Genomic DNA, 26,531 nt, shown 5'->3' on the forward strand with positions numbered 1-26,531 from the left:
AAGGCGCTCCTCTGGGGTGCGCGGAGTAAACGGAGTGGCGACCCCATTCTGACTCGCCGCAGGGTTCCTGGAAGGTTGAATTGTTCTGCAGACGCCCAGCCTCCCAGTGTCAGCTGCTCCCCCTCGCTGGTCTTCGGAAGGCTGCAGTCAGTTTTTTGCAGAAGGGCAGAATTGGCAGGAATACTCTTTGTTCCCGCCCCCCCCCCCTCTCTTTTTTTTTCGGGGAGGGAGGGGCGGGGCGGGGATAAGATTTATAATTACAGCCTGGGGGCGGAGAGAAAAAGTTAGCCGGGGACCAGAACGCTCCCTTTCCCCTGGGTCAACACTGGGCCACCAACCAGCTTTCGCTGGCCCCGGGCGCCCTCCCCCTTCGCTCCCTCCGCGTCCCTCTGCAGGCGCAGCCACAGTTAAATTCCAGCACCTTCTCCACATATCCCAAACTACTACGCGCTTTTACTACAGCTGCCCTGCCTTCCGCTGCGCCGCCTCCTCTCCCGCAGCCTCCCCGGAGGACGCCCGCGGCGCCCCGGGGAGGGGGCCCCAGCTGGCTGGGGGCCCGGGAGTGGGGGGCGTCCTGCGCACTGGCTCTGCCCCCCACCGGCTCCAGCGCGGCCGCGAGCCGGCGCCCGGCAGACACACACGGATCCACGCAGACTGCCGAGCTGTCTGGAGCCACATTCTTGCACACCGCCCCCTCGTCCCCCCCCGCGCGCCCGGAGTCGCTGAGCGGCGCGAGTGACAGGCGCGCCCCGCCAACCCGCGCCCGGGCGCGCGGGGAGGAACGGCGCGCGGGGCCAACAGCGGCGCGTCTTCCGGCGCCCGCGGAGGCGGCGAGGGTGGGACGCGGGGCGGAGCCCGAGTTTAGGAAGGGGAGGGCTCGGCTGTCATCAATGAAGTCATATTCATAATCCAGTCCTCGCTCGCTCTATTTCTGTACTCTGGGTGACTCACAGAGGGAAGCGATTCAGCCAGCACACTGCGCGCGAGCAAGGTAAATAGAACTTACAACTCCTTCCTCCGCGGTCCCCTCCCTCCGGCCTCCCCGCCACTGCCACCGCCGCCGCCGCCGCCACCGCCGCGCCAGCCCGCGGGCCCGCCGCCGCGGCCCGGGGAGGGTGCATGTGCATCCTAGTGATTATTTACGGTGCATGCACGGAGACCAAAACAAACGGCGGGCCGGGCGCCGCCAGCGCCGGCGCCACCAGCCCGCCTCCTTCCCGCGGGCCTCAGGTGGAATGCGCTAACGCCAGCTCCCGGAGGCCCTGGAAGAAACGGGAAAGTTTCCACCGAGCCTGGCCGTGCTAATAATAACCCGGATCAGTGTAACTGCAGGGGGGCACGGAGAGGCGACACGCGCCAAACCACAGCCTTGACCCTGGGGAGGCAGTGGTCTCGGCGCTGCCAAGTCAAGGTTCACACACACACACACACACACACACACACACACACACACGATTGCAATACCACCAGCATCTTAAAAACCTGGGAGATTTTTTTGTTTTTTTTTAATCCTTGGCTGGGGGCGGGAGGGGGGGTAGCTGGCAGGAGGACCGGGAGCAGTATCCCAAGGCTACTGTCCCTCCTGAGCAGTCTTCCTAGGAAGAGTTGTAAAGGGCCTGCGGGAGGCTGGGCCCCCCGGAGAGTAGCCGCCACCGGCTCCCGGGGACTTGTTTAAAGGGCTCGTGTTGCGGGTACTGTTCTAAGCGATAGTGGCTGCAGAGCCAGAGCTGGCGCGCCTGAGGGAGGCGACAGCCACCCGTGGGGCCGGTGCGTGCTGGATCAGAAGTGTCACCTCCACTTTCTACGTTCCCTTGGGCGGGGATAGGGGCACTGACCCGCAGGTAGGCCTGCGGGCACAAGGGTGGTGGTGGGGGGGTGTTGTGCCAGCGGCGCCTCGGCCGGGCCATCCCCGCACCTGGTTCCTGGCAGCCGGGCTGCCTCCGGCATTGAAGTTCTGAGTGTCCGGCTCCGGCGGCGAGGCGAGCGGGTTGGGAGGGAGGGAGGGAAGGAGGGAGAGACCCGGAGGGGGAGAACGGAGGTGCCCGCTGGGCTCGGTTTCACTGCCCTCCCCCTTCCTGGGGTCTGTTTTCTTGTGCTTCGCCTTGTCCCTGTGCCAGCGCCGCGGGGCCGCGGGCACTGGGCGCCCGCCATCGTTCGGGGGCTGGCAGTGCTCTGGGGATTGGGAGGTCCTCCGCGGCTGCGGACCAGGAGGCCGTGATCCGGATAATCCTCTCGGCCTGACTGTCACAAACAGGACCCGCGCGCACCCTGGCAGAGGCTGTGGCGTGCGCCAGAGAAGGGGAAGGGCTGCCAGGGGAGGGCTGGGGCGGGTGGAGGGTGGCGAGGGCAGGAGGCGGGGAGAAGGATGGGAGCCTTCCCCCAGCGATGACTCGCACCCCTACCTCCCTGCTTCTAGTTTGCTTTATTCCCATCCCAACCTCTCCCTCGCCACCTGGCAGCCTGCCCTCCTCCCGCTGGCGTTGCAAAACACGGCCATGCCATCTGCAAAGGTGTCGCGATGCACTTCCCCAAATAACCGGACCCGCACGCCGGCCCCTCAGCTCCCTCCGGCCGCCGGGCGCTCGCCCAGCCCGGTGCCCCCAGTGACCTGCACCAGGCCCCCGCCTCCCAGCCCAGTTGCCTGGACCCCGCTCGGGGCGGGCGCAGGAGTGCAGGCTCCAGGAACCCCCGCGGCCTGGCCAGGGCACTCGGGTCGGTTTCCGGTGCGCGCGGGGAAATCGCCTCCCGCCAGTGTCTGCGCGCTCGCCCCCGCCGCCTGGCTCGCCTTCTGCTGGTGATCCGGTGGCCGTGAGAGGCGGCTGGCGGTGAGCACTGGGCCGACCGGGCTGCCGGGGGTGGGGCGGGGTGCCGGGAACTTGGCCAGGGATCTGGCCGGGGGGAGGAAAAAAAAAAGTTTGGCAGGGCGGCCAAGTGCGTCGCGGGGCGGAGGGACGCAGAGCCCTGCGGCCGGCGGGGACGCGCGGGAGTGTGAGTGTGCACGGGGTGCGGGGAGCCGGCGCGGCGGCCGCTCGGAGCCGGGGAGGCCCGGGAGGCGGGCGGGGGCCGGCGTGTGCGCGTGGCTGAGAGTACGAGTGTGTGCGCGCGCGGGCGGCGAGAATCAGGAAGTCACCGCGGCGAAGCGCACAGACATGTTTGATCGCGGTGACATGACGCGCGCCAGGGAGGAAGCGGCGGGGGCCGGGCCCGGGGAGCGGGCCTAGAGCTCGCCACGGAGCCCCGCGCCTGCCCAGGAGCTCCGCGCTGCTTTGTGTGAGGCGCCCCAGGTAAGGAGCCTGCGCCGCTGCCCGCTGTGCGCGGAGCTTACCAACGCCTTCCTGGCCGGTTGCTCGGTTCCCCAGCTGGCTCGCCTCGCTTGCAAAGTCAGGCCAGCGGGACGACTCGGGCACAGGCGCTGCGATCGATGGCGAGGGAAACTTTACAGCGGGAGGCCGTGGGGCAGGGGACATCAGGCCTAGCTGGCTACTGTCAGCTGTCAGCCCTCCGGGTCCGGGGAGGGGCAGGCTCCGCTGTGCCCTGGGGCAGCTGCACGTTGAAACTTGGGGCCTAAACGCATCTCAAACTCTCGCAGGATTTAGTCCAGCCCTGAAATCAATGCTCCAAGTCGTCCGGTCGGCCTTGCCAGGCCCTTGGTTTTTTTGTGTGTGTGGTTGGGTTTTTCCCCCCAGAGGAGGAGGAAGGCGAGGGAGTGCGGTGCCGGTGCGGGGTGCAGAATCGATTCCTTAGTTAATGTGTGCACTGTGTGTTATGTAATTGTAGTAGAGCACCAGCAAGGAGCCCACGCCGGGTGGCCCCCCTCCTTTGTTTATATAACTTTTGGGAGAGTTTTTGCACGGCTGTTGGCCCACCCCCAGCTCCCCACCCCACTTCCCTAAACTGGTTGGGGGGGGGCTTTGCAAAAGCCCCAGAGGGGCCTCCTGGGTTGGCTTTTTGAGGAGCGATGTCATGCTGCCTGGGCATTAGGGACACTTCTTTCTCTGAGCCTTTACTGAAGGTGTCATGTCGCAAAGGGACAGAATTGTAAGCTTTACGTGTGCTGGCTTATGGTTTGGGCCGGCCAGCCGCATGATCAAGCAGCGACTTAAATGTTCGACTTCCATGTAAAGGACTGTCTCAAGACACGGGGACTGAGCGCCCAGTTCTGTGAACACAAAGGGTGTTGCATGCTATGGAGGAGAAAATTCGTGGCCCTAAGACCCAGCAACCACTTAGAAGTCACCCTAACTCACCTCCATGCCCAGGTCGTGTGTGTAAACTTATTTCTACCGATGACATGGACACATGGTTTCAGAAATAGTTCGGTTTGCTGGAGGGAGGTATCCCAGGCCTGTTTGACAGCCCTGGACTTGAAAGGTTGCCAGGCCAGGCCTAGCACTCTGGTGACACCTTCTGAGGTTTGGCCACTGTGAATCCCAGGTGCATTGTTATGCGGATATAGGAACACTTTCTCTTTTTGGAATTGGAGCTGCCCTTTCATTCCTGGAATTCTCCTTCTTTCTTTTGCCGAGGGCCACTGCAATCTCTTGGATTCCAGAGCTATCTCTTGGCGGCATCAGGAGAGAAAGAACCTGCAGGTCGGTGGTCAGTGGACTGGGTGGAAGGCTCTTCAAGAGGGAAGCTCTCTTGGGGAAGACCATTTGACATGAATGAGGGGTCCAGGGTGGCAGAACCCTTGAAGGCTTGGCCCAGGTATAGGAGAGCTCTCTTTGCAGCAGGCCTACCTGGCTGAGGCAGCTCACAGGAAGCATTCTTGACCACAAAAGTGTGTTCAAAGCACCTTAGATCTCGTCTGCTGGGCTGCCTTTCAAGTGGTTTGTCAGCATTTCTTGAGTTTCTCCGAAAGGGCTGTGACTGACGAGTGAGGCTTAGAGTGGAGTGGACACAAAATAAGCATCATAACAAATAAGTCACAAAATAAAATACAGTAAAAAGGACCTCAGAGCTGGGGGATGCCTGAATTGGGCTTCAGATAGTCCTGACGAGAAGAGAGCTAGAAAATGGGCCGGGGCCAGATACTTACTGAACACTTTTATTCCCCACCCCCACCCCCACCTTCTGATGAAGGGATCATTTTTTTCTGCAGAGCTGCAATAAAAAACAAACTACGCCTATCTAGTCTGACTCCTCTGTTCCCCTCAAGGACGTCATGGCGACATCTCATTCGGTGACTGTAGTATTGTGGACATTTCGTTGTATAAACTGATACCCTGTAGTAGCAGTTCCATCTAAGAGAGACGTGTAGGCCATTGTAAAAGTGGGACTGCCCATTGGTACCCTCCTGGCTCGCTCTTTTATCTCGCTCCCTCTCCCTCTCTTTTCTTTAGAAGTCTCCCTTTGTCAAGGAGGCTTCTGTTTGTCAAGCTCTCCTAGGTCAGCAGCTTTTGGAGACTCCAGAGAAATAATGAATCACTATTTATGACATCTTGCCATGCTGCCATGGAAGGTAGCCACCAGCTTCTCCCAAACACAGAGCTCAGGGCGCGTTCTACTCCCGTCAAGCGTTACTGTCTTGGAAACGCACGGGGCTGCACTGCCCTGTCCTGTGGGTCTCTGCAAGTTGGCATTCCACTTGACGGTAATGAGTTTGGTTGAGTTTTGCAGCCAGCTGATAGGCCTGAGGGCAGGGGCTCGGCTGCCCCAAGTTCACGTCCCACTCTTTGCCTTCAATGTATTTGAGGGGTGGAAGCAGAGCTAAGGGCCTCTCAGAACAGCCGTAGGAAGCTCTCTGCTGCAGCCAGCCTTCTCTGCTGCAGTATTTCTGGTGGACGGATGAGCAGAGCTTCCTACGGTGGAAAGTCACAAGTGACAGGGGGGATGGTTTCAGATATTTTTTTCCCTTGTCACTTAAAAAAAGTATGGAAATGAATTATGAAGGGCTTCTAAATGTTTTCCATTGCCTCAAATGCCGTGTGTGTTCGATTTTTTTTTTTTTTTGACCAATTGGGGCTGCGGATTTCTCTGTAGGGTGTCAGGGCAGGAATTTGTATTATGAGATTAAGATCTCCTGCCACTTAATGAAGTTGGGGATCATTCATTCCCAGAGACCTTGGCCTTAGAAAATACAGGTGGTGCTAAGATGATGGAGTATTTCAGAAGGCCTGGGGAGTTTGTCCAGGAGCCCTGGTGGCACAGCCATTAAGCATGGTCTGCTAACTGCAAATTCAGCCGTTGGAAACCACTGGCTGCCCTGAGGGAGAAAGATAGGCTTTCTACTCCAGTAAAAAGTTACAGTCTTGCAAACTCAAAGAGGCAATGCTACCATGTTCCAAAAGGTTGTTACAGAGTCCCCATGGGCACGTGGCAGTGAGTTTGGTTTTTTCAATTTGGGGTGCTTTGTCCAGGATGCCTGATGATTCCATGGGTCAGCTTGCTAACTGTAAGCTCAGTGGTTCAAATCCACCAGCTACTCCCAAGGAGAAAGATGACAAGGTGCACCCATATAAGGTCGCTAGGAGTTGGAATTGGCTTGCTGGCATTGGGCTAGTTTAAGGTTTTGGGGGTATTTTATCAGGACCCCTGGTGGCGCCTGGTTAAAGTATTCGGCTGCTAACCAAAAGTTGGGTAGAGCAGGCCTGTTGGCTCAGCAGCTGCTCTGTGGGAGAAGGACGCAGCAGTGCTCTTGCAAAGGCCAGATCGCTTTAGAATCCCTATGGGGCAGGCTTCCTCTGCTCTGTCGGGTCACATGGAGTCAGAAGGGACTCCAGGGCAGTGACTTTGGTTTGCTTGGACTTGAGGTGTTTATCAGGGAGCCCAGGTGGGGCCATGGTTAAGCCGTTGGCCCCTAAGCACAATCGGAGGTTGGAACCGAAGTTCAGGAGAAAAGATCGGACAAAGACCACAGCTCGGATCCCCTAAGGGCCAGCTCTGCTCTGCCCTGTGAGCTTGCTGGGCTCTAGAGCCCCAGCCACATGGCATTTCTCCAAGGTCCTTGGGGCTCATTAGCAGTTTCCATTTAATGTTTGCATCCAGCCAGCTGCCCTGTGCAAGAAAGGACCGGTGACCTGCTCTGTGGAGCTGAGAGCCGGAAAAGCCTCTGGAGCGGTGGTGTGCTGTAACACATGGGGGGGCCTTCAGCGGAAGTGCACACGGTGGCTCTTATGTCTGTTTCCAGCGGGAGCATTTCTTCTCTGCTATCGGTAGCTTTTACAGGAGGGTCAAGGAACCACGCACAGACTCAGAGTTCTGTCTGTGTCAGTGTAGGAAAGAGAGTGCATTTATTTGCCTAAGATGTTTATCACTAAGTTAAATAGGATCTCGCAACCTGCGTTCAGCAAACCTGACAAGTTTATCGCGGTTTATTTAATGTCCGTTTTCTTCACAGATGCGACTAGCAGTTCAGTAGTCACACAGCCTCACAGGCCTGTGACGGGGACGCCCCCTCCCAGATATAAAACTGATACTAGTCATGACCAACGTGGTCCCATTCTAGAAATTCGCGGTTCCTTCAACATCTCCAAATCATTCATGCAACCCACCATGTGACCTAAAAGAAGGAGAAACAGCCTCTGTCCATCAACACCTTTTCTGGGTGGTATATTTGTTAGTTCGAAACCACCATGGGGTCTGTGGGAGAAAGATGAAGCTTTGTGCTCCTGTAAACAGTTACCGTCTCAGAAACTGACCGGGGCCATTCTCCCCTACAGGCTCAATACAAGTCAGGCTCGACTCCATGGCAGTGAGTGAGTAGTATGTATCAGCCAACCAGTAGAGAAAAAGAATTTCCTCAATCTGAAATATATATATATATATAAATATATATAGCTATCCAAGCTGAGACCCTTTAATACACTTCTTCATGTGATGACCCCCAAACCATAAAATTAATTTCGTCGCTAGTTCATAACTGTAATTTTGCCAGTGTTATGAATCGTCATGTAAATATCTGATATGCAGGATATATTTTCATTGTTACAATTTGAACATATTCAAGTAGTACTCATAAAACAATAGGTAATTATCTATTGTGAAATGTTTACTTCTAATGACAAATAAATGAAATGTTGTTGTGAAGCACGGTGTAGCCTGGGTAACAGTCTTCACACTGGGTATGCATATGTGGGCAAATGTGCATGTGCGCATACCCCTCTGGAGACTGATAGAGGAGCAGTGTCTCGGTTCCTAAGACCATCGGAAATATGTGTTTCCAATGTTCTTGGGAAACCTCTGTGGAAGAGGCATTCGACCCCCACAGGGGTCTTGACCCACAGGTTGAGAACTGCTGCGAAGATGATTGAGGCAAGAGCAATCAATTCACATTATATGGATTGCAAAGGAGGGCAAATTGCAGTCCCTTACTCTTTTAAATGCCTGTAAACAATCACTTAGGCGGGGCGTCACATGGTTGGTAGGAAAAGGAAATGAGAAGACCAGAGGATCTCCGACCTCCCATACTGCTCAAAAACAAAAACGAACACCCCAACCCCCCCCGCCCCCCCATTGCCACCAAGTGGATTCTGACCCATCTCGAAGCTATAGAGCAGGGTAGAGCTTCCCCTCTGGGTTTTCGGGACTGTACTACTGGAGTAGAGAGTCTCATCTGTCTCCCTTGGAGTGGCTGGTGGTTTTGACCTCCTGCCCTTGGGGTTAGCAGCCCGGGGTGTAACCCACTGCGCCACTAGGGCTCCTAATTTAGAAAATAAAAAATCACAGATACACCAACAGATGACATGAGTAAACCGAGCAATGCTGCCATGTGCAACAATATACCTCAAGCCATGCGCTACCAGGAGCAAATGCAAAACAAGGACCCCAAATGAGACCTTTCACAATAAGCAGTCTTATTAAATAGCTAGGAGTAAGCCTAATAAAAATGAGAGTCTTCTGTATTGAAAAGTATACATCACTGGGAAAAATTAATAGAGCCAATGGACAGTATATGCAATGTGCAGGAGAAAGACTGGGCTTTCTACTCCAGTAAAGAGTTACAGTTTAGGAAACTCAGTTCTACCCTGCCTTATAGGGTGGTTGGCTATGAGTCGGCATGGACTTGTGATCAGTGATTTTTTTTTTATACCCAACGTGAGAATTTTACGAGTCGGTAGTTTAAGAGATTAGCTGTCTCCAGATCTCTCTTTGGCAAAATCCCACTGAAGACCACAGCAAGATGTTCTTTGTGTCTGCTTGAGTGCTTGTTTTGTTTGTTTCCTTCCATTTCGCCTCTCTTCGTCTTGTGAATCCCCCTGAGTGGCAGGGGGATTGTCACGCTGAATTGAAAATTCATATGTAAGATGCCAAGGTCTTAGATTAGACAAGCCGTTCGAAAAACAACACCCAAATTGGGAGAAAAGTCGGTACAAGCTAGAACAAAACCTACTTACCGTCTTGCTGTATTCTCAGCTTGCTGCTGTCAAGTCAATTCCAACTCATAGCGACCCCCAAGGACAGGTCCTTTTGGGGTCTCTAACCCTAGTTCATCTCCCTTGGAGTGGTTGGTGGTATCAAACTGCTGACCTTGTGACTAGCAGCTCAAGGCCTGCCCCACTACTCCACTGCGCCCCCTCCTCCTCCTCCTCTCTTAGTCACTATATCATATGCTGTTGACCAAAAGGAAGCAAACTCAATAAAGGGAAGGAGGTTTATCGCTGTTTCTTATAACTTTATTTTTTTTCTTACATAGCTAGAGAACCTTTCTTTGAAAATATTTGGGATAAAGGAGCCAGGACTTTCAAGTAATAAGTTTATAGACACATCTAACCCAACCCAGTCCCCTGCCACCATGAAATGTAAATGCAACACACACACACAAACACACACACACACACACACACCTGCCAATCTCTTGTTTTTAACCTGAATTTAGGGTCTGGGTGTGAAATTTGCTTAAAATCTTCAGATGACAAGTTCTGACTCAAGGAAAGGAATTTGTTGGTTGATCGTGAACAGTCAGGCCAAGTCCAACTGCTTCCTGAGCATTGGAGGCTGTCCATCTTGATGGGAGCAGACAGCCTGGTCTTTCTCCTGAGGAGCAACTGGTAAATTTGAACCACCTACCTTGCCATCAGCAGCCCAACTGATAACCACTGTGCCGGCAGGGACCCTGCCCTTACGTAGTAGCTGGCTACTTGAAACTGTCCCGTGCTCGAAGGAGGGAGAGGGAGGTTTCCAGCGCCTGTGAGGAGTTACAGCTTCCGAAGTTTTGAGGCGCAGTTCTGCCCCGTCTAAGGTGACCAGATTTCAACATTAGGAAAGCGGGACTCCGTGGATAAACTCACATCCTGGCGAAATAGCCACAGGGCAGGCGAAAACCGTGTACCCTAGCTTGCTGTGCATTCTTTCCAAACATCGGGACTTTTTCAAAAATGCCACAGGATGCAGGAAAAATTGTTAAAAATCGGGACTGTCCTGCCAAAGGCGGGACATCTGGCCCATGTCCTGTGAGGTCGCCATGAGTCAGTATCAACTCGGTGGCAGTGAGCGGTGAGGGAGGTAAGTTATTGGAAACAGAATGCTCATGAGATCATTCCACTCTCCCCCCCCCCATCTTGGGCTGATCTAGGTTCTGTGCGTACATATGGACAACTCCTTTGTGGTTCGCGGGTGGGGAACCATCAGCTGCTGCCCAGGGGCAAGAAGAGGGATTCTGCTCCTGTCCAGATTGATAGCCTTGGGACCCCCAGGGGAAGCTCCACCTTGTTGTGCAAGGTCTCTGTGAGTTGGAATCTGCCCCGTGGTGGTGAATGCGTGCTCTGCGGTGGGAGAAAGAGAAGGCTCTCCACTCCCTTACAGAGGTATGGTCTCCTAAACCCACAGGGTGGTACTGCCCCATCCCAGGGGGTCCTTACGAGTGGAAGGGACTCGGGGGCAGTGAGTTTGAGAATGAAACAAACTGACAGAGATGATCTTACATGGAGGCTCCAGGCGTTTTAAAGACTAGACGTGCTCCCTTGAACACATGACCAGGCCTGAGTGCCCTCAAGGGGCAATCTCCAGGGTCTTTGAGTGGAAGCAGGATTGCTGTGGACTCTGATTAAGCTCCAGAATATTCACCCATCCGCAAGGTTGGGTGTTCAAACCCACCCAGATGTGCCTTGGAAGAGAGGCCAGGCGATCTGCCCTTGAAAAGCCACAGCCTTGGAAACCGGCTGACACATGCTCCCTTCCTCCCTGATCCACTGGGGGTTGCCAGGGTCTGGAAAGGAGACTGGCAGCAACTAGTTGGGCCTTTTGTTGGTTGGTTGGTTTTCTGTAGGAGGGCCGAGGTCAGAGATGTGGGCGTAGGTGGGTGGTGGCAACTGTCTGATGTCACAGAGAGTTAGTTGCAGAAAGAAGCTGAAGACCTGATAGGACTGGGTCACCTGCAGCGAGAGGTTTGGGTCGAGCATATTCTGAAGTTCCTGGAGATGTTGGAAGTCTCCGTGTCGTGGCAGAAGCATGGTTCACTTCATCCAGTGGGTGTTGGAAGGTGTCCCCAAAGTTTGGAGAGAGGGGGTGTAAGCGTGTCGCAGCTGATGGTGGCAGGTGCCCACCAGCTTCCATCCCCAAGCAGCAGCCTCACCTGAGGGAGTGGAACTGCCCCGTAAAGGTTTTCTCGGCTGTAACCTCTGTAGGAGCAGGTGGCCGGCACTTTCTTCGGTGGTGCTAGCTGTTCCTGGGTTCGAACCGCCAGCTTCTGGGTCATCAGCTAAGCCCTCAATCCACGGGCCACTTTAGCATTATTTAAGGAAGTGGAACCGGCAGATTGTGGACCCAAGTTCCCAGTGGGAATGGGAACCTGTGAGAAGTCTCACAAATGTCACCCGATGGAATAATTGACTTAGTTCCTAGCAAAATTGGGGGATCTAGAGCCATCAATTCTGGTGGTGTCATGGTTACAGATTGGGCATGATCCTCAAGGTTGGCAGTTCAAGACCACCTGCAGCTATGAGGGAGAAAGGTGAGGTTTTCTACTCCTGCAAATAGACACAAGCTCTGAAACATTACAGGGGCAGTTCTACCCTGTCCTGGGGGGTCGCTAGGAGTCAGCACTGACTTGCCGGCAGTGAGAGAGCCCTGGTTATGCATTATACCCTAAGGTGAGTGGTTCAAATCCACCAGAAAGGCAGGGCTTTCTACTCTCGTAAAGAGAAACTCACAGGGCACTTCTTCCCTGTCCTGTAAGGTGGTTGTCAGTATCCACTCAATAAACACAAACAAAATCCTCAAACTCAGTGTCATTGAGTCAATATTTACAGTGAGTAAAACGGAGGCTTTCTGCTCCTGTAACGATTTACAGCCTTGGAAATCCCTGGGGGTAGCCCTACTCTGTGCTGGTCGCTGTGAGTCGGCATCGACTCGATGGCAGTAAGTGAGTGAGCGAGTGAGCCCACTCGGGGGTTGTCATTTTGCAGACGAAGACCTTGACACTCAGAGAGGTTACATGAGCTGTGTGGCAATGGAAACGTTCGATAAAAGGCACGTTCTCTCGGTCGATGGCTGCCATCGCCGGCCGTGTTCGAAGGGCTCATTCTTGAATTGCTGTGGCCGCTATCAAAACCAGGAGCCCTGGTGGTGTCGTGAGTGCTGCTTTGGACCGCTCATCACAAGGCCAGCAGTTCGGATCCGCTAGGAACTTTGTGAGACAAAAAGGAGACTTTCCGCTCTGGTAAAGAGGAAACCCACAGGGGCAGTTCTACCCCATTCTATCGGGATCTCCCCGACAGCAGTGAGCGTGACACTCTGGAGTCCCTGCATCGCAGGACCTCTGACACGTCCTTGGACAGGTGTGTCTCCAGGGTGGAAACATTGTCACTTGTCACCAAGGTGCATCCGGTTACCGCACAGAGACTCCTCCCTCGCACGGTGTCTGTCTTAGGACCATCCAGCTGGCCTCGGCTCAGGGTGACCTGACGTAGGAGTGAACTAAGGGTTGCCTGGTCCTGTAGCGCCTTCAGGGTTGTTGCTCTGCCCCCGTCCGTGGCTCCGTGTGTTCTGAGCACCGTCCCACCCTGGGGGGCTCATCTTCAGGCACCCCATCCGACAGTGTTGTGTTGGAATCCATAGGGTGATCTGTGAGAGCAGACCTCCAGTCCTTTCTTCCTACTCTCACGCCGAGACCCCATCCACCACGAGTGCCCTGCTGAGAGGTAGGTCATGGTGGCCTGGCTTCCATCACAGCAACAGGCTGCCACCCCAGACCAGCACGCTGACCAACAGGCAGTGAGCTCCACCCAGCAGACGGTGCGAACAGCCGGGATCCTGCGGAGAGAGTGCCAGGGGATCATGGGACAGGTAGCCCTGGCTGAGTTGGTTCTCAGGACCCCCTGCCAGGGCTGGCAGTGGGTAGACGGAGGAGCTTAGGCACAGGGAGGACAGAGGCTCATATCCCAGTTTATGTCCTTAACCCAAAGAGGAAGATGAGTCCTTACTTGAACGAGGCACACACACACACACACACACACACACACCACGTTTTATTTTATCGCTGTCGAGCGTGTGGGCGGCCCAGCATCCACCGCTTCAGCCCGCCCAGTGGCATCGATGCCCTGCTCTGGGCTGGGCGATCTCTCTCACCCGCCTTTCCTAAAGATAAGGATAACTCTCCCACGTACCGACACTCTCCCACGTCCCCTCCTACATGCCCGGTCCATGCTTTCCACTTGGATACTTTTCCATAGTTCTGCGGAGAGCGGCCAGCTCCAGGCTGACTTGTAACAAACTCGGCTAAATTCCTCCTGCTTCTTTTCTTTCTTATTTTAATGATGTATTTATTTGTTTGTTTGTTTGTTTGTTTTCAGCATCCATTAGACACATATGCATTGGGGACACTCAATTTTTCAGGCTCGGCGCAGGTGGCAACGTCGTGGGTTACAAGTTGGGCTGTTAACTGCCAGGTCAGCTGTTCGAAACCACCACATGCTCTGCTGGAGAGAGTCGGGGCTTTCTACTCCCGTAAAGAGTGACAGTCTCGGAAACCCACAGGGCCAGTTCTACCCTGTCCTGTTGGGTCTCTATGAGACAGCATGGACTCAATGGCAGTGGGCTTGAGGTTTTGTTTTGTTTAGCTCTGAACAATTGGAGACAGTGTTGAGTGAAGATAAGACGTCGGGTGGTGAAATCAGACTCTGAGTTCCCTGTGCGCAGCACCTCGGGGTTGGTGAGATTCCCACCTTTTCCAGTGAAGACTCTTCCTTGGGAGAGAGACTTCCAGGGCCCCATAGTGCCTCTGGCTTCAGCTTGGGGAGAGAAGCAGAAACTCCTGCTGCTGTAACAGGCAGGGCCTCAAGTCAGGCCTCCGTTTTGGACTTCACAAACACAGAGAGAAATTCTATCAGCTCTCTGACACCCCAAACCAGGACCAGAAAGCAGCCAATTCCCGTTGGTCACCTTTATAAAAAAACAAAACAACTTTTTCTTGTGTATCAGGAAGGGGTTTACATTTAATTTTTTTTTATATCTATCATGGTTACTCGTTCAGCCGCTCATGGCAAGATCAGCGGTTCTAAACCACCAGCTGCTCCTCCGGAGGAAGGCAGGGCTCTCTACTCCTGTAAAGCGTTTCAGTCTCGGAAACCCACAGGGACGGTCCTGCCCTGTCGACAGGGTCACTGTGCGTCAGCTGGACCCGATGGCTGAGACTTGGTTTGGGGTTGGCTGTTGAGATGATGGGCAGCACTGATTCTCCGCCTAACTCATGCCGCGACCCTTTCATACAGTTCCTCGTGCTGTGTTTAGTCCTCATGTGGTGGGGACCCCCCAACTATAAAATGATTTTCATTGCTACTTCCTAACTGTCATTTTGCTACTGTTATGAATCAGGCGACCCCTGTGAAAGGGTCGTTCTATCCCCAAAGGGGTCTCGACCCCCAGGTTGAGAACTGCTGGTGTAGAGCAAGACAGGCCCCGCCGTTTCTCCACGTGTCATTCTGTGATCTTGGGGACGATCTTAGAGCAGGGCAGCAATTCTCACAACATTCAAACCCATACAAAGAGGCTCAGAAGGCTCATGGGCACGGCGCGGGGAGGGAGTCGTGCTATCTCGTCATTCCATTTTCCCACAGACTTGTGGAATCTCCTTGGTACTTGCTTTTGGAACTGACGGGAATTACTCCTGAGGCCAAAGGCCCAGGAGATGTTTCTGTGGCTTTTTCTAGAGTTCTGCGCCCGTGACTTTAACCTGCTAGCCCTCTCGCTCGATGCCGGTTTTATCCATGGTACACATCACACTGGGCACTGTTTAATGCTGTACGTCTTGGACCAAGAAGCAGCAGCGACCCGGTGATGTCCCAGCACCCACCCACCCACCAGATGACCTTGGCCTCTCAAAGAGAAGCTTCTGGTCCACCGACTTCCTTTCTCTCTGCATGGTTGGCCTCCGTTCCCCACCTCCTCTCGCTGGCCAGGAGAGTGAAGGTGCCATATTACAGTTCTCCTTCAGGTGGGTGAACTGCTGGAGAAGGCCTCCGGGCAGGCCAGGCCCTGGAAGCTGTGCTGCACTGACCAGCAGGCATGCAAAGAACTCTCCTCTGAAACATCTGCTGGGCTTCTCTGCTGGGAGGGCCGGGAACGCTTCCCAGAAGAACGCCGCCTCTGGGCGGGGCCTCCTTTTTCCTTCAAAGATGCCACCTTTAACCTGAACCTTGGGTTCTGGCTGCAAACCCAGTTGTGGAAAAGGGTTGTTGGGCAGCTTCCTCATCACATTTGGCCAACAGCCAGACCCACTTTGGAGGCTTTGCCTGGTCCAAGGAGCCCGTGTGGCATAGTGATTATGCGTTGGGCTGCCAACCCAGAGGTGGGCATTTCGAAACCCACAGCTACCCCGGAGGTGGGAGAATGAAAGAAACACACAGGGACAGTTCTACCCTGGCCTACGGGGTCTCTATGGGTCTGCATGACTTGATGGCCCTCAGATATGGGGCTTTTGCCTGGTCAGGTACCTGGGGGATCCGGTGAGGGCTAAGAAGCACCAGCAGTGTTGTGCGTAACTTGCCCCTGGAAGGTGACCGCCAAAAGTAAGAGTGGGTGGCCTGCCTCTGTAAGGTCAAGCCCCGAGACCTTGGAGTTTAGTCCTCAGCGTACTCGGGGTCACCGTGGGTTGGAAGGGAGTCGGGGACAATTGGCAGTTTTGGTTGTTAGAGTTTCTGATCCCCACTGCCCACGCCCCCACCATACCTTGCTTTTTGTTACTAAAGAATGTCTCAAGGAAACTTGAAGTTTTATTTGATTACTTTTTAAAATTTTTAAATCATTGTATTGGGGGCTCTTGCAGCTCCTGTAGCATTCCATACATCAGGGGATCAAGCATATTTTTACATATGCTGCCATCATCATTTCCAAGACCTTTTCTTTCTACTTGAGCCCTTGATATCAGCTCCTCTTTTCCCCCCTTCCCTCCCCACCCTCCTACCCTTATGAATCTTTGATCAATTATATATTGCTATTATCATTTCGTATCTTACACTGTCCATTATCTCCCTTCACCCACATTTCTGTTATTCGTCTGTTATTCGGGTGGTGGGGGGGCTATATAGCCAACTTTGTGATGGCTTCCCCCTTTCTCCCCTTTCCCCCCTCCTGCCCATCCCCTCCCCCTCATGATATCGCTACTCCCACTACTGTTCCTGAGGGGTTTATCTCTCCTGAACTCCAAGCGTCGAGAGCTCTTATCTGCACCAATGTGTGTTCTCCGGTCTAGCCAGATTTGTAACGTAGAACTGGGTCATGGTAGTGGGGGGGGGAGGGAGGAAGCATTCATCAGACTTGTTAGGAAAACATACATAAGGGTCAGCAGACAGACCTGGAACCATCTATTGCTGTTTTTTTTTCTTGTTTTGTTTTATTATTTTTTTTGTTTTTGATTTTGCTTGAAAATAAATTTTTTAAAATTTCACTCAAGGCCTGGCTGACCTGCCACTTTTTCCATTACCTTTTCTCGCATGCCTCCCATCCGCCCGCCGAGCTGAAAGCCACCCCCTCCCCACCCAGGACTGTGCCTAAGGGATCCCTGGTGGTGTGGTGGGGGTTGTGCGTCGGTTGCTACCCGCAAGGTCAGCAGGTTGAAATCACCAGCTGCTCCTTGGGAGGAGAAGGAGGAGGCTGTCCGCTCCAAAGGGATTCACAGTCTTGGAAAGCCACAGGGGCTGTGCTGCTCTGTTGTGAGCTGGAGTGGCCTCAAGGGCAGTGAGGTTTTAGGGAGACTTGTGAGATTGTAGGTTTGCTGCTGTTTTCCCTGCTGCTGGTTGGGGTTCAAGTCGACAGCCCCACCGGCTCTTGGGAGTCCCGGAGCCAGCCAGTGGCTTGTGTCTGCACACCCTCCGTGGAGCCTCTGCATGGTGGAAATGGTTAAATCCCTGCTGCCAGCCCCAAGGTTGGAGGTTCATGTCTGCGAGAGGCGCCGCAGAGGAAAGGCCTGGCTGTCCACTTTTGCACAGTCAGTCATTGAAGGCCCCTGTGGAGCACGGTGCTCTTCGGACACGCACGGAGTTGCCGTAAGTCAGAGCTCAGTCTGGAGCAACTGACCACATGCTTCCGCCCAGTGGGGAAACCCAGCCTCACCCACTGCCATTGAGTGGGCCCGACCCCTTACCACCCCACGGGATGGAGCAGAGCCCCCGTGGGTTCCCAAGGCGGGCATCTTTACCGAAGCAGATGGTGGCCTCTTTTCCCCAAAGAGTGAATGAATGGTGGGCTCTCACTGCTGACCTTTCGGTGGGCAGCCACGGGCTCTAACCTCTGTGGCACCAGGACCCCTCCCTCCCCCAGGTGCTGTGGGGCAGATGCCAGTTCCAGGTGAACGCTGCCTTGAGTCTTCAGCGGCTGCCTTGTCCGAAGTCGATGACTACATTTGCTTCTCCAAGTGCCTCCACCGGATTTGAACAGCTGACGTCTCAGTTAGTAGTCATGTGCGTGATATATGCGCCACCCAGTGACTCCTGGATACACCTTAAATCAAAACTCAGTACCGGCTACTCTGCCTCACAGGCACCCTGTAGGACAGGGTAGCATTGCCTGGGTGGGTTTCCATGACTGTGACTCTGTACAGGGCAGACAGCCTCGTCTTTCACCCACCTATTGGCTGGCGGTTTCAAACTTCTGACCTTATAGTTCGCAGCTCAGCTTGGAACCCACTCTACTACCAACGTGCCTCCAGATACTCATTACTTACACATCTACCCCCACAAAAAAATCACAGAAACAAACCCACTGCCATTGAGTTGATACCAACTCATCGAGCCCCTATCTAAAGTTTCCAAGACTGTAACTCTTTCCAGGAGCAGACCATCTCATCTATCTCCTTTACAGGGTCTGGTGGGCTTGAACCACTGACCCACCACTTACCCAACAGCACGCACCTACTGCCATTGAGTCAGTTCCGACTCCAAGTGACCCTGCAGGAAAGGATAGAACCACCCCCGTGGGTTTCCAAAACTGTAACTCTTCACAGGCGTAGAGAGCCTCGTCTCCTCCCTTAGAGAGCCTGGTGTTTTTGAACTGCTGGCCTTGCTTTTAGGAGCCCAGCGTGTGACCACTATGCCACCAAGACTCCCTTGGGAATTAGCAATTGGGAATCAATGAGTGAAGCCACGTCTGGCTGCTGAATTGAGCCTCACAGGCCTGGGGCCCGTGATGGTGCTTTCTCCGCTGCCTAAGGCCTTCTCTCGACTCAGCTGCCCCTTCATGAATCAGCCACGATCACAGCCCATTCTTAGCCTCTGGGACTGGTCGCTTTTGTTGCTTCTGTCTTTGTTCCTTTCTCCTCCACTCTCAGTCCTGGGCACTGTGGGGACCCAGAGCTTCACGGACCCCAGTGCCTGGGAATGGCCTTGCCAGGTGCCCAAGAGATGACATGTTCTTTCTGTAGCTCCTCTCTTGTGACACGTGTGACTTTGGGAAAGGCTGGTGACCTCTTCCTGCCTCTGTGGCCTCCACTTTTCCACAGAGATATGACAGGAGCCTTGGGGACTTAGTGGTTACACGCTGGGCTGCTAACCGCAAGGTCAGTAGTTCGAAACCACCAGTCGCTCCTTGGGAGAAAGCTGAAGCTTTCTACTCCTATAAAGAGTTACAGCCTCAGAAGCCCACAGGGACAGTTCTACCCTGTCCTGTGGGGTCGCTGAGTCGGTCTTGGCTTGATGGCAGGGAGTGAGGGATGAATAGTCATTTCATTACCCCTCCCTCCCTCAGTTGGATTTACTCTGTAGGCAGGGAAGGAGGGTGTGTTTCCAGATGACTGCAGGTGGGTCGGTTGATCCCAGGAAGACAGTATGTTCTTTTTTAAATACATCATTTTCTTGGAGGCTCTTACAGCTCTTCTAACAAGGCAGTATGTTCCGTGACTGGGCCTTGACTCTGAGAAGGCCCTGAACTTGAAGAATCCCTTTGAAGGCACAGATGCAGCTCCTGGTCTGTCAGCCAAGGGGAGTGGATGGCAATTTGGGTTTGGATAGATGGACTGACGTGTTTGGGGGGGCGGGGGGCCGGGGGGGTCGTGAGAAGCTCCCGAGTCTTTTCGTTTTGAAAACTATGCTCCTCGGCTATGAAGGGTGGGGAGCAGGCCCGGAGGAAGACACGGTGTCCTGGTAAAGAGTCTTTAATGAGAACAGAGTGAGCTGGCCTTGAGAGAGGCAGCTAGCCAGTGGGGGTGGAGGGCAATGGGGCTGGCTGCGAGGTGGGGGTGGGTGGGAAGAGAATGGCCTCCGCCCCCACAGACACATTTTCTGAACTGGTCATTCCCTTCTGTAACAGAGTGAAATCTCCGTCTCCTCCTCCTCCCTCCCCTCTCCCTCCCCCCCACTCAAAAGAAACTGTTTGCTGGTGGATAAACCTGTTATGAGATACCATCTAATTGGTTTTGACTTATCCTGACCTTGGATGACAGAGTAGCATGACCCCCGTAGGGCTTAATTTTCTGTTCCCCCTCCCTAGGCTGTCATTCTTTCTCCCAGGAAAGAGTGACAGTCTGGGAACCCACGGGGCGAGCTCTGCGCGGGAATGGACAGGGTGGCAGTGGGTTTGCCCGTGGAGATCCCACAACTTTCCGCCTTGCAGGGGAGGGTCTCGGTGAGTTCCACTTGACCTTCTTTCCCATAGGAATTACTGCCATCCTACTGATATTATCTCAGCTCTCCATCACCCCCCCCCACACACACTGTACCCACCATCACCCCCCCCACACACACACACTGTACCCACCATCACCCCCCCCACACACACACACACTGTACCCACCATCACCACCCCCACACACACTGTACCCACCATCACCACCCCCCCACACACACACACTGTACCCACCATCACCACCACCACCCCACACACACACTGTACCCACCACCACCACCACCCCACACACACACTGTACCCACCATCACCACCACCCCCACACACACACTGTACCCACCATCACCCCCCCACACACACACACTGTACCCACCATCACCACCCCCCCACACACACACACTGTACCCACCATCACCCCCCCCACACACACACTGTACCCGCCATCACCCCCCCACACACACACACACTGTACCCACCATCACCCCCCCCACACACACACACTGTACCCACCATCACCACCCCCCCACACACACACTGTACCCACCATCACCACCCCCCCCACACACACACTGTACCCCCCACCCCCCCCACACACACACACTGTACCCACCATCACCACCCCCCCCACACACACTGTACCCACCACCACCACCCCACACACACACACTGTACCCACCATCACCACCACCCCCACACACACACTGTACCCACCATCACCCCCCCCACACACACACACTGTACCCACCATCACCCCCCACACACACACTGTACCCACCATCACCACCCCCACACACACACACACTGTACCCACCATCACCACCACCCCACACACACACACTGTACCCACCACCACCACCACCCCACACACACACTGTACCCACCATCACCACCACCCCCACACACACACTGTACCCACCATCACCCCCCCACACACACACACACTGTACCCACCATCACCACCCCCCCCCACACACACACTGTACCCACCATCACCCCCCCACACACACACTGTACCCACCATCACCCCCCCCACACACACACACTGTACCCACCATCACCACCCCCACACACACACACACACTGTACCCACCATCACCACCACCCCCCACACACACACTGTACCCACCACCACCACCCCCCCACACACACTGTACCCACCATCACCCCCCCCACACACACACTGTACCCACCATCACCACCCCCCCCCACACACACACACTGTACCCACCATCACCCCCCCACACACACACACACTGGACCCACCATCACCACCCCCCCACACACACACTGTACCCACCATCACCCCCCCCACACACACACACTGTACCCACCATCACCACCACCCCACACACACACTGTACCCACCATCACCACCACCCCCCCACACACACTGTACCCACCATCACCACCACCCCCCCACACACACACTGTACCCACCATCACCACCACCCCACACACACACACTGTACCCATCACCACCACCCCCCACACACACACTGTACCCACCATCACCCCCCCACACACACACTGTACCCACCATCACCACCACCCCCCCCCACACACTGTACCCACCATCACCCCCCCCACACACACACAGTGTACCCACCATCACCACCACCCCACACACACACTGTACCCACCATCACCACCACCCCCCACACACACACTGTACCCACCATCACCCCCACCCCCCACACACACACTGTACCCACCACCACCACCACCATTTTATTAGTGCTTTGGGGAAGAAAGAAGGAGATTAGGGATCCTAAGGGTACCTGTGGAGTCCTGGTGGTGTAGTGGGTTACTAGCTGAGCTCCTATCCGTGAGGTCAGCAGTTCAAAACTACCAGCCTCTCTGAGGGAGAAAGAGAGGCTTTCTACTCCTGTAAAGAGTGACAGCCTCAGAAACCCACAGGGGGTAGTTCTCCTGGGGCCCATAAGATTGCTGTAAGTCAGCATCAACTAGATGACAGTGAGTTTTGTTTTGCTTTTAGGGTACCACCTAAGCATTGTGGGGTGGGGGAAACTGAGTTGGCTTTTCCTGGACTTGAAACCATGAGCACATTCACTTGGCAATGGCATGTGTCCAGCGGAGACTCGCCGCTATTTGGCATGTATCCCCCTGAGGCTTCCTGACACACGAGGGGTCTTTAGGGACAAATAGAATTAAAAGACAAACACGAACAATATAAAGCTGACTTCTCAATGTCAGCGCCATCAAGTTCAAGGCAGGTTAGTCAGCCGTGATCCCAGCCACTTAGTCCGTCCCCCAAAGAGCTGAGCGAGCCGGGGATTTAGCTGATTTCTTCATTGTCAGCTGAAGAGAAACGGACACCCTTGAAAGATGGTTAGTTAGGAAACAACCAGCAGGCAGTGGAGTCAAACCTGGGTGATCAAGTGGAAGCCGCTTAATGCTTTACCATGGGGCTCCTCCCAACACTGCCCTTGTCCGAGGAGCAGGAGGAGGAGGGGCTGGTGTTGAGTGTCTGGTGAACTTCTGGGCTGTCTTCTGCTCATGCTTCCCTGACCTTCCCCCCAGACATTCATAGTAAGCACATGTCCTTGTTCTTCAGCCCTCCAGAAAGTCAGCAAGCAAAATACCGCCGACACTCCCCAGAGTTGTTCTTGACCCGTCTCCTCTGGGTTTGACTGAACCACCTCCCCCTCTTGGTAGCCAGCTCTCCAACGGCGTTGCTACTGGGGAAGCCACGGCCCCGTGCCTGTGCCAGTGCTCCGGGATCTTGATCCCACGTGTGTCAAATGTCCCTGGGAAGCTCTGCTCCTGTTGGCATCCAACATGCTAGCTGAGCAACAGGAGATTCGCTCCACTTTAATTTTTCAGTCAGAAGGATGTAGGCGCAAGCCGCGGAGGTGGCCGTGGCGTGAGCTGTTGTTTCTGATGCTCCTTGTCGATCCTCGTCAAGAAGGGCCAAGCCAAGAGGACTTGCTTCCTCACGAGTTGATGTGGATGGTCTGCCTCTGCAGGTGTCACCATGTCACCATCAAGATGGTCTTCCCTCTTCCGTGGAGCTATGAGCTTGGAACCTGCTAATCCAGTCACTGTCTTGCCAGAAAACAGCAACCATTTCCCCATTCTTTCACCCCAAATGAGCCTCCTGCCATCGAGCCCCAGTGGGTTTCTGAGACTCACTCTTCACGGGGTAGAGAGCCTCACCTTTCTCCTGTCTTCTACCTAAGATTCGGTGTAAATACGATGTTGATTCTTGCTTCGATTTGAGCAGAATCCATGTTGCTCTAATAGGGGCTGATGTCTGGTTCTTCTTAGTGCCTCACACCAGATCCTGTTCAGACATGTTGTCACAAGTCACTGCCAGTTCGTTGTGATTGGAAAAAACAATTTGTTTTAGATTCCTGCATGTTTGTTTTTTCATAATACACATTGTCCATGCACTTGAAGACCCCTTTACTGGGGCAGAGTTACATTGTGTTCCTGGTCTGTTAAAATGTTTTCTTTGGTGTGTTTTTTTTTAATCGTTTTATTAGGGCCTCATACAACTCTTATCAGAATCCATATATACATCAATTGTGTAAAGCACATCTGTACATTCATTGCCCTCATCATTCTCAAAACATCTGCTCTCCACTAAAGCCCTTGGTATCAGGTCCTTATTTTTTCCCTTCCCTCCCCAGTCCCCCGTCCCTCATGAGCCCTTGATAATTTATAAATTATTACTTTGTCATTTCTTGCCCTGTCCAATGTCTCCCTTCACCCACTTTTCTGTTGTCCGTCCCCCAGGGAGGAGGTCACATGTAGATCCTTGTAATCTGTAATCGGTTCCCTCTTTCCAACCCACTCTCCCTCTACCCTCCCAGTATCGCCACTCACACCGCTGGCCCTGAAAAGATCATCTGCCCTGGATTCCCTGTGTTTCCAGTTCCTGTCTGTACCAGTGTACATCCTCTGGTCTAGCCAGACTTGAAAGGTAGAATTCGGATCATGATGGGGTAGGGAGTGGGGTGGGAGGAAGCATTTAGGAACTAGAGGAAAGTTGTATTTTTCATCGGTGCTACATCACACCTTGACTAGCTCATCTCCTCCCCTAGACTCCTCTGCAAGGGGATCGCCAGTGGCCGACAAATGTTTTCACCAGCACCGGAGAGGGTGCAGTGAAGAGGCCAGGGTCCTAATCCCTGGTTGGGCCTGTCTTCAGACTTTGGGCACTGCTCCAGGAAAGACCGAAGGGCAGCAAGTGTGCTCAAGGGGAGGTCAACCAGAACAAGGACAGCCCCTCCCTGAGGTAGACTGACCGAATAGCCAGGGGAGCCTGGCTTCAGCATCGGGCTGTGACTGTGGAGGCCGGCTGATAAATTCCATCCCATGCAGGCAGGTCTGGGTGGCATCTGTAAAAGCTGCAGTCCCAGCCGTGATGGACAGTGGCAGGGCCTCTGAGAGCCTCGTGAGTTGATGGTGGCCCAAGGCTCTGGACACTTCGTCAAAAACCAGTCAGCTTTCCCATTCCAGGCCAGTCATCTCCCTGCCCACTCCTTACTCACCACCATCCAGTCAATGCTGACTCATAGTGACCCTCTAGGGCAGGGAAGAACTGCCTCTGTGGATTTCCAAGACTTTAACTCTCTATGGGAGCAGACAGCCTCATTGTTCTCCTAAGGAGTGACTGGTGGGTTTGAACTGCTGAACTTGAGGTGAGCAACCCAATGCTGAAGCAGGACGCCGCCAGGGCTCTCAGATCTATGGAATGGGCAGGTTTCCTTGCCTGCTGAACCCTGCTGTGTGAGCCATATGTCCAATAAGTCCATGTACCCAAAAGGACCCCCGAGGGCATTGTGGCTGCTAATTGCAAGGTCAGTGGTTCGAAACCACCAGTTGCTCCCTGGGAGAAAGACGAGACTTGCTACTGTTGTAAAGAGCTACAGTCTCAGAAGCTCGTAGGGGCAGTTCTGCTGTGTCCTATAGGGTCGCAATGAGTTGGCGTTGACCGCGCGACACTGAGCATGCCCCCAAAGGCTTCCTTCTTTTTAAAAAGGCTACGACATAAGCAGCCCTGGCAGCACAGAGGGTCACGTGCTTGGCTGCTAACTGAAACGGAACCCACCTTCTGCTCCACAGGGAAAGGCGAGGCCGTCTGCTTCTAGAAGGATTGAAACCCGGCGGAGCAGTTCTGCTCTGGCCCACAGGGTCTCTGAGGGCCCCTCTTTATGTTCATGATCTCTGATGAGCATCCCACGTCTGGGTGGTCCCCCACCTAAAATGGGGCTCTGCTTTGACGACTCTGGGGTTCTGGACGTGCAGCGAGCACCTCTTGTTGTATTCTGTAAAAAATAGTTTTCATTGTGACTGTCTCTTCATACCCATGCCTTCACAGACCAACCTGGCATCCTTTGGGGAATTGGGAAGGTTACCTACAAATGCACAGACATAAGAGGGGCCCTGGGAAAGCTCAGGGGAAATGGAAAGGAATTTCTGTGCAGGTTTTTAAAGGCTGCTTGTATTTTAATGCATAAAAAACCCTCGGATGATAAGCCGTGGCCTGTGGATGAAGAAGAATTGGACAATGCTGATAGCGCCATCTCTGGAAGGTTCTGGAACCTCCGGGATGTCCCTGGGAATGGATGGAGCATTTCCGGTCAGAAAACTAGGGTGTCAGATCCGTGGGGCCTTAAAAAGAGTTTTTGTTTTAAGTCCATGTTGAGGTCATGTCTCCATGCCTCTTGAATCTACCTGTGAACTGTGGCAAAGCGGCCAGTACTTGGGGTGCTGTCTTACAGCCAGAGGAGACCCTGATTGGTTCTGGAAAAGAAACCCACCCTGGGCTTTTTGAACAGTAAAGCCTTGACCCTGATCATCTGGCCCTGAGTGAGCAGCAGAGAAGAGAAGCGCAGCAGCTGATTATACACTGGCAACATTGTATGTGACACATGTTACCGACGATAAGATGTAACGAAAACCAAAAGTCAAACCAAACCCAAAAGGAACAATCCTAAGTGCATTTTTCTAACTGCTTACTGTCATAAAAGCAAACAAACCCTCACTGTCACCAGATCAGTTCTGAACTCTCACTGTCCTATGGCACAGGGTGGATCAGCCCCTGTGGGTTTCAGACATTGTAACTCAGGACCAACGTAGAGAGCCCAGCGTTCTCCCCTTCCCCTGTCCAGGCCCACAACTCTCCATTGCACTGTTATTTTCTTTAGTACACGTTTCATTGTTTCCTTTCACAAAAACAGGAGTATTTAAGGAGCCCTGTTGGCATAGCAGTTATGTGTTGGGCTGCTAACTGTGAGGTCAGCAGTTTGAAACCACCAGCCGCGCCACAGGAGAAAGACAAGGCTTTCTACTCCTGTAAAGAGGTACAGTCTCAGGAATGCACAGCGGGCAGTTCTGCCCTGCCGTACGGGGCTGCCATGAGTCAGAATTGACTCGAGGGCAGCAAGTTTGGAGTTTTTACCAGCCATGGGGTTCCTGGGTATTGCAGCTCCTAGCTGGAAGGTTGTTGGTTCAGATCCACCAAGAAGTAAGTGTCTTGGAAGCCAGGCCTGGGGATCTGCTTCCCACAG

General features: G+C 54.0%; 1 protein-coding gene across 4 annotated transcripts in view; it reads left to right on the forward strand.

Moving 5' to 3' along the window:
- The first annotated feature begins 868 nt into the window (after positions 1 to 868).
- Positions 869 to 26,531, forward strand: part of SMARCA2 (SWI/SNF related BAF chromatin remodeling complex subunit ATPase 2) — a 178,232-nt gene continuing 152,569 nt past the window's right edge. The window contains exon 1 of one of the 4 annotated variants that reach the window (XM_075559865.1): positions 869 to 991. The gene's annotated coding sequence lies outside the window, so the exon portion shown is untranslated. Of the gene's footprint in view, positions 992 to 2,673; positions 2,826 to 3,027; positions 3,285 to 26,531 lie in introns of those variants that run through there. The other 3 variants (XM_075559866.1, XM_075559864.1, XM_075559867.1) reach the window with 3 other exon arrangements.

Source organism: Tenrec ecaudatus, chromosome 10 (genome assembly GCF_050624435.1).
Source record: "Tenrec ecaudatus isolate mTenEca1 chromosome 10, mTenEca1.hap1, whole genome shotgun sequence".
Lineage (NCBI taxonomy): Eukaryota > Metazoa > Chordata > Mammalia > Afrosoricida > Tenrecidae > Tenrec > Tenrec ecaudatus.